We start from the raw sequence: 6,974 nt of genomic DNA, 5'->3' as shown, positions 1-6,974 counted from the left end.
GTCTGGGAAGAGCCGAGCTCCAAAAAACTCTCTGCAAACTCAGCTTTGCAGCCCCAGCCAGGTCCTTCCCTGACTGGTTATTAAGCACAGGGCAATTATTCCTTTATTATTTATTTCTGCTATTTCCCCAGCCGTCTCCTCATCCATCATCCTTCCCTGATGGGCAAACATTGACACCTCAAACCAATCTCTCGTTCACAGAGGGGGGAAAAAATATACACATAAGCCCTTCTTTTCTCTCCCTTTCTTGCCGTGTCTTTCTTTCCCCGCCATTGAGTGTGGGGTTGGCATGGAGCCATTCTGGCAACAGTCGGCTTTCACTTGCTAATCATCCTAAATATTGAAAATCAACGCCTAGAATAAACAGCTCAAAGATTGGGGCCATCTCTGCTCTGTTTGGAAATGCTAATCTCGCTGCCTTTTGTTTTCCTTGTATGGATTTGGTGGCTTGAGTTTGGAGGAGGTCACAGCTCAGGGGTTCTCTCTCCATCCCCACATTTCTAAAAATTTTTCCCCCACTCTTCGTGAAAAATTCAGCCCGTTTTAACATCCCAGGCTGGAATGGCTGGAGTGATGAGGGGGGAGAAGGGGGAAACAGGATGGAGGAGGGTAGGAAATGGACTTGCCTTGCATAGCAATGAATGAACACCCAAAGTTTGGGAAAAACCAGATTCCAAAACATGCATCACGGAGGATGTGAAATCCACGGAGGATGTGAAATCTCTTGGGAACTACACTCAGATAGGAAGATCTGCTTGGTACAGCAGGTCCCTGGTGGGATTGGCATGGGAACAGCATTGGGGCAGCCTGGCCCTCATGCAGGGTGAGGCTTGGGGACATCTCAGTGACTCCCTGCCCCTGTGATTCTTTTTAGAGGATTTTATATTTGCAGGTCTGGAGATGCCACAGCAAACCCCAGACAGGCTGTGCCGGGCCCCACGGCTGGACTCCAATGGCTTTGCCTGGAGGGATCAGGCTAGATGCAAACACCTCCCTGCAGGGGTGCTGGGGGAGGTGGCTTTGGCAACAGAGAGGGGGGAAAGAGCCCCCGACCACTGTTTTTCAGCAGCGATGTTGCACTGCCAGCAGAGCCCAGCGGGACCTGTGGCATTCGCACAGCCTGGATGGCTCCCAGCACCCTGATGGGGAAACTGAGGCAGGGCAAGGCGGTGGGCTGCTGTGGCTCAGAACCTGATTATCTAGGAGGCACTTTTGGAGCACGCCTGCACCCTGTTTTCAGTCATGTTTTTGGGCTATGGGGGGGGGGGGGGGGGCTGCACCCTCTGGCACTGGGGGAGCACATCCAGCTAAAGTGCTCTCTGTGTGGCACCTCCCGGAGCCCCGGGACGGGTCAGTGGGCCGTTGCCAGTGGTTGTTCCTGGCTGGCACAATGTGCCGGCAGGCCAGGGCTTGCCCTGCGGTGGGGGGAGCGCTGGAGGCTGCTCCACAATGCAACAGCCCCTGCGTAAGTGCCGTCACGAGGAGACGCTCGGCAGGCACGCCGCCCTTCCTCCTCCTCCTCCTCCTCCTCCCCACCATCCCCTCAATGCGTGCCCAGGTGAGGGTTTGGAGCCTCACAGCGCTCCTGCTCCGCCAGCCCAGCCCATGTCACGAAAAGTGACCCCTGCGGGCATGGGGGGGGACACATCCAGCCCCCCGCGGTGTGGGGCTGAGCTGCAGGATCAGTGCCAGAGTCGCCTCCTTCTCGAGAAACCACGTCATGCCAAGGTTGAAACTTGGCCGGTTTGCAAACAAGCACCGTGGCCACGAGGATTTCTTTACAAAGACTGTTTTTTCAAGTGGTTTATTTTCAGGTTTGGAGCGTTAGGACCATCCCACGTCCCGAGATTGGGTTTTGGTTTTTTTTTTTTTTGTTTTTCTACTGCCATCATGACAGTGAGAAAATGGCTTTAAAAATCCAAAGCATGTTCCTTTGGTGTCTAATTGCTGGAGATGGGCCTTAAACCCCTCAAAAAGGTGGAAGCAGGGGTAGGCTCCGGGCTCTGCATCCCCTGGACACAGCTCACCTGCTGAGGGCAGAGCCAGGCAGCAAAGGCAGCCCGTGGGTGAGCAGCTGCATTTGGGGAGCAATGTGGGCATAAGCCCTGAATATTGGGGGCTTATGAATGGGACCAGCCAGGATGAGCAGCACGGCGATGTCTGGTATGGATGCATCCCTTGGGATGCTCCTATCCTGTGCATGGAGACCACCGGACTGGGGGCCGGCACAGGCAGCGGGAGGGCTGAGGGGCATTAGGAGAGGCGGGTGTTGACCTAGAAATCGCAAAGAATTTGGCCTGGCGTAGCGCTCGTGGGCAGGGTGCCAGCCTGGCAGCCGAGGGAAGCACGGCTCTGCTCCGAAACGGCGCTCTTTTTCCACGGCGCTCCTTTTCCCTGTAGCTGGGCTGGGAGAGGCAATTGCTGTCTGCCCCAGGAGCTCTGTGAGCACTGTGGGCTCGCTGGTGTCAAGGGGTGGGATGCTTATCGCTCCTAGCAGAGGCACTGCTGGATGAGGGTGCCAGGGATTTGGTTTTGCTCCTCTGGGGAGCGCATGCTCCCACCCGGTTGTGGGGTTGTTGCCAATTCTCAGCTGGGGAGCGGGGTGGGGGAGCAGCCTTGCAAGTGCTGAGCGGAGTAATGCTCCTTCCTGGCAGCTTTTGGTTACGAGACACATTAACAGGCAGGAATGTGCAAACATCCAAAGGTCGGAGCTGTGCAAGGCGGCTGCGGTGGCTGCAGTCCCTGGGAGTGCAGAAGGCAGAGGCAGGACCCCCAGGCCCCACTGCAGACAGACAGGGATGGTGCAGGAGGGTCCCCTCTGTGTGGGCTTATTGGACCTGCACCCTCAGCAGACCCCATGTCCTTGCTGGGCAGCTCCTTGCCATCCCTGAGTGAATTCCTGCCGAGGGGATGAGGCCAGCTGCAGCCCTGCGTGGCCTCCCCGGTCCTGTCACGTGGGGGGACGTGTGCCCAACACCAGCCCGCATGGCAAACACCCCCCTTCCTTCCCCAGCAACGTGGCATAGAAAGAAAATGAGCATCATCCCCTGCCTGGCCCCCAGCTCGCAAAATGCAGTGTCCTGTGGCTGCCCTGTCCTCTGGAGTGATGCTCCTGGTGCTCCCACCCATTCCAAAACCCTCTGGGAACCTCCTGTTCCAGGGAGGAGAGGAAGGGCTCAGCCATGTGCTGGGTGGCACCTTGCTGGTCCCAAGTATGTGGCAGCTCCTTGGTGGCCTGATGTGCTGGGCTGGCAAAGGGGGGGTCTCTACCCTGTTCCCCCCAGTCCCACAGAGAACTAAGTAAACAGTGATGAGGGGAACCTCGTTAATCCCGGTCTTTCATTTACAAAAAGGCATTTAGAGCTCTGGCTCTGCAGGCAGTTATCAGAGCGTAGGGGAGGTTTTCCCAGCAGGATCTTAATTCCCTCTGCAAATAAAGCTGGAAGGAGGGAGAGCACAGCTTGTGTCTGCGGTAGATGAAGGCTTGGGGGGGGACGACTTTTGGGGCCAGCCTTGGAGGGCCTGATCCCCATGAAATCCTTCCTGCAAGAAGCAGGGGAGTTTGCTGAGGGATTCCCTGCTAGGGGACTGTTTGGGTGCTGTTTCAGGGCAATTCCTGCTATGCTGCATCCTTTCCCTGGAGCAGCAAGGCTGGTCAGGGACACATGGAAAGGACTGGGAAGCTGCAGGAGGCTGAGCACCAACTCTTGCTCCATGTGGACCTGGTTTTCTGGGAGCACTGCACATCCCTATGGATGTGCATTGCAGTGGTCTGGACGCAGGTCAGGATCAAAGCAAAGTCAGCAGGGCTTGGGGTGTTACCAGGGAGGCAAAGTCCTGTGGTGGATTTGGTTCCTGTCTCATCCATTCAAGTTCATGGACACGTAGCAGCCAGGGCACATGCCCGGGCGCATCCCGTGCCCTGTCTGTGCACACTCACTCCCTCTTGCAGGGGCTCCCCACTCATAACACCACCTGGAAGGGAAAATCAGGTTCTTTTCAGGGAGCTCAGAGCTCCTGGTTTTTCTGTCTGAAGATTAATTTGGCCGAGGATTAATTGCTTTTTCTATCCAGCTGACCTGAGGGGAGACAGAACAGGATGTGTCTGGGGAGAAGGTGAGGGCAGTGCCATTGGAAAAGGTGTTCCCAAGTGTTCCCACAGCCTGGGGCACTGCTGGGTTACACGACTTGGGACAGCCCTGCAGCCCAGAACAAAAATTTTGTAATTTTTTGTTAATCCTGGGTCCTCTGTACTCTGATCTTTCTCCTCTCCCACATCAAATGCAAAATCCTTTTGGAGGCTCCTGGTTGTATTAATCTTGTTTTGCCTTCACTGCCACACGCTGCATCCTTGCAGGCAGCTCCTGTGACTCGGGAATGCTGCTGCCCTGTCCCCTCCCCACTATCCCCTCTGTGCAGGAGTGGATTAACCTCACTAGCAGGGAAGTGAACAGGCATAAATCTTTTTTTTTTTTTTTTGCAATAAGATGACTATTTTTTAATGCAGGAACTGTTCCTGGGGTGAGCAGTACCAAGCCACAATGCAGGGGACAGAAAGTCCCTGCTTTAAGAGCTACTATTAATTGAATTTATCCAAATCTTGTCAAGATTACGGTTTTGTACAATGACCTTCACCACCATGAAGGCAGGCAATAGAAATGTGGTTTTGGGGGATATCTGGGTCTTTTCAGCGACTTGCTGCCAAGCCATGAGCTGGAAAAGCAAAACCTCTCTGGGACTCAGTTTCCCCACCTGCAAATCAGGTTTGATTCTCTTTTCAGTGGCATTTTGGGTGACCAACACCCTGAACACCTTGTCCTCAGAAAGCAGCGACTGTCACGTCCCTGGGGTGCCACTTCCTCATGCCTGTGGTGGTGAAAACTCCCGTTGCTGAACAACGGGGCCATGATGTTGTTTGAACCCCGTGGTCTCCACACCCCAAAGGTTGGGCTCTGATCTGATCCTCTGTTTTGGGGTTCAGAGCATTTGGATCTGTTTTTCTTGGCAAACGCTGTAAAAGGGACTCGTTAGATCTTTTATTAGCATACCCACACTCAAACGAGCATTGCAGAGATGCAATCCTTATTCATCCATGTTGTCTAGGTTTTCCACCTTCTGTGCCCGTGCTGAGACTGAAAAATCCCTTCTCCAGAGGAGAAAAAGAGGCTTTTTCTCCCTCTTCTGTCTCATGGAGTGGGAAGCAAGAGGTGACTCAGCATTCCTCCACGGTCACTGCTGTGTCACCACATCAGTCTTTGATCCCGGGCGGCAGCTTTGGCGCCGGGAATGGATCCTGGCGGGCGTGCGGGGACCCCGCGGTCCGCGGGGCGGGAAGAGTGGCGCGGCCAGGGCAGCTCCGGCGGGAAGGAGACCGGGATTGTCTTGGAGCTGCCGCTCCGCCAGCTGCACCCGCTGCTGGGAAAACAGCCAGATATGGGCTGGGGGGACTTACAGCCCAGAGATCTTTGCGCCCTTTTGCACCTTATTTTAACACACATTCAAACTGCAGCGTTTCTACCCCTTCTTTTTCATTTTTAACCGAAGTAACTTTGACTCTTTATGTTTGACCAAAAGCCATTTTTTTTCCTGCTGTTTCCTCTTGGATGTGGTGTTACACCTCACGTTTGCAGGGTCCAGTACTTTTTATATGATGTATTTTCTGTACGTTTATTCACTCTTTACCACCCTACACAGCAGCTGGGATATGAGGTGGTTGCCTCTATCCCACTCACCCTCTTTGCTCTGAGGGGTCTGCCGTTCCATGAGGGGTGAGGGAGCTTTTTTTCTGGCTTTTCAGCAGATAAACAGCATTACTGGGGGGGAGCAGGCACAGCTGTTCCCCAGAATCAGCGAGGGGAGGTTTCCTTCTGGCTCTGGCTGCCCTTTGAATGAGGGGGTGAGTGCTGGCAGAAAGAACATGCAACGCTGTAAGGAAAGAGATGGGTCCGCTGTACAGGGAGAAAAAACAATTCCCAATCATACCAGCCCAGTGGGGGGCTGAGCCTGGACAGGGATCTTCTCTCTTATGCTCTCAAGAACCCCTTTATCAGGTGTCCCCACAAAACATAATCAGGCAATATCACACACAGAAAACACGTCTCCCCTCACAGAGCCAGAGCCTGGGCACACCTGTGGACAGGGTGGGTTATGAAATTCATTGAAGCTGTCGAACAAAAGAGCTCCTTTGGATTGTTTCAGCTTCTTTCCAGAGCCTGGCGTGGTTTGACAAGGGGAAGACAGATGGGAACGTGGCCGTCCCTCTGCGCAGCAGGAGCCTTTCCTTGGAGCAGCACAAGAAGGTGGGAGGCTGGGACTGCAGGTGCTGGGAGAACCAGCTCCCTACTCAAGGCTGGATGTCGTTTAGGAGGATGCAGAGCCTGCAGTGTGTGATACACCTGTCCATATTGCCCACCTGTGCTGCAGGAGGGAGCAGGTGGCAGTTCCCTGTGGGATAACATATCTCCCTAGAAATTGAATGCAGGACAGGGCTGGGTGAACCTGCACTCCTGCAAAATGCCTATGATTCCATAATTCATATTCAGATTTCTATAAACTCATTTCCCTGGGCTCAAACCCCTGCAATCTCCTTCCACATCTGTTGTGCACAAAAATCAGACTCGTTACCTGGTGTGCAGCAAGCCAGTAATTGCATACTGAGGCATTGTTTATTTATTTCAGAGTTGCACAAGTCTGGGTGCTCGGTGGAATTCCACAAATTAAACACACCAACTATCAATTTACTTTTTATTTTACTATTTATATGTATGAGCAAACAAAGGAATTAGTGTTCATTAGCTACAAGTTACATAGTTTTCTCATTAATTAGCATCCTATCATTGATTAATGATTCTCTCACTTCTCATGCTAATTAGCCCACATGCTCAATCTTTCTCTTGTTTTGAGTTGGTGGCCATGGGTTGGTGGTCAAGATCTCCCCCTGCCAGAATTAACTTTTATTGAGTTGGAGCTGATTC

Source organism: Lepidothrix coronata, unplaced genomic scaffold (genome assembly GCF_001604755.1).
Source record: "Lepidothrix coronata isolate B3197 unplaced genomic scaffold, Lepidothrix_coronata-1.0 Scaffold210, whole genome shotgun sequence".
Taxonomy (NCBI): Eukaryota; Metazoa; Chordata; class Aves; order Passeriformes; family Pipridae; genus Lepidothrix; species Lepidothrix coronata.
The sequence above is the reverse complement of the archived record's forward strand: the minus strand, read 5'-3'. Positions refer to the sequence as shown.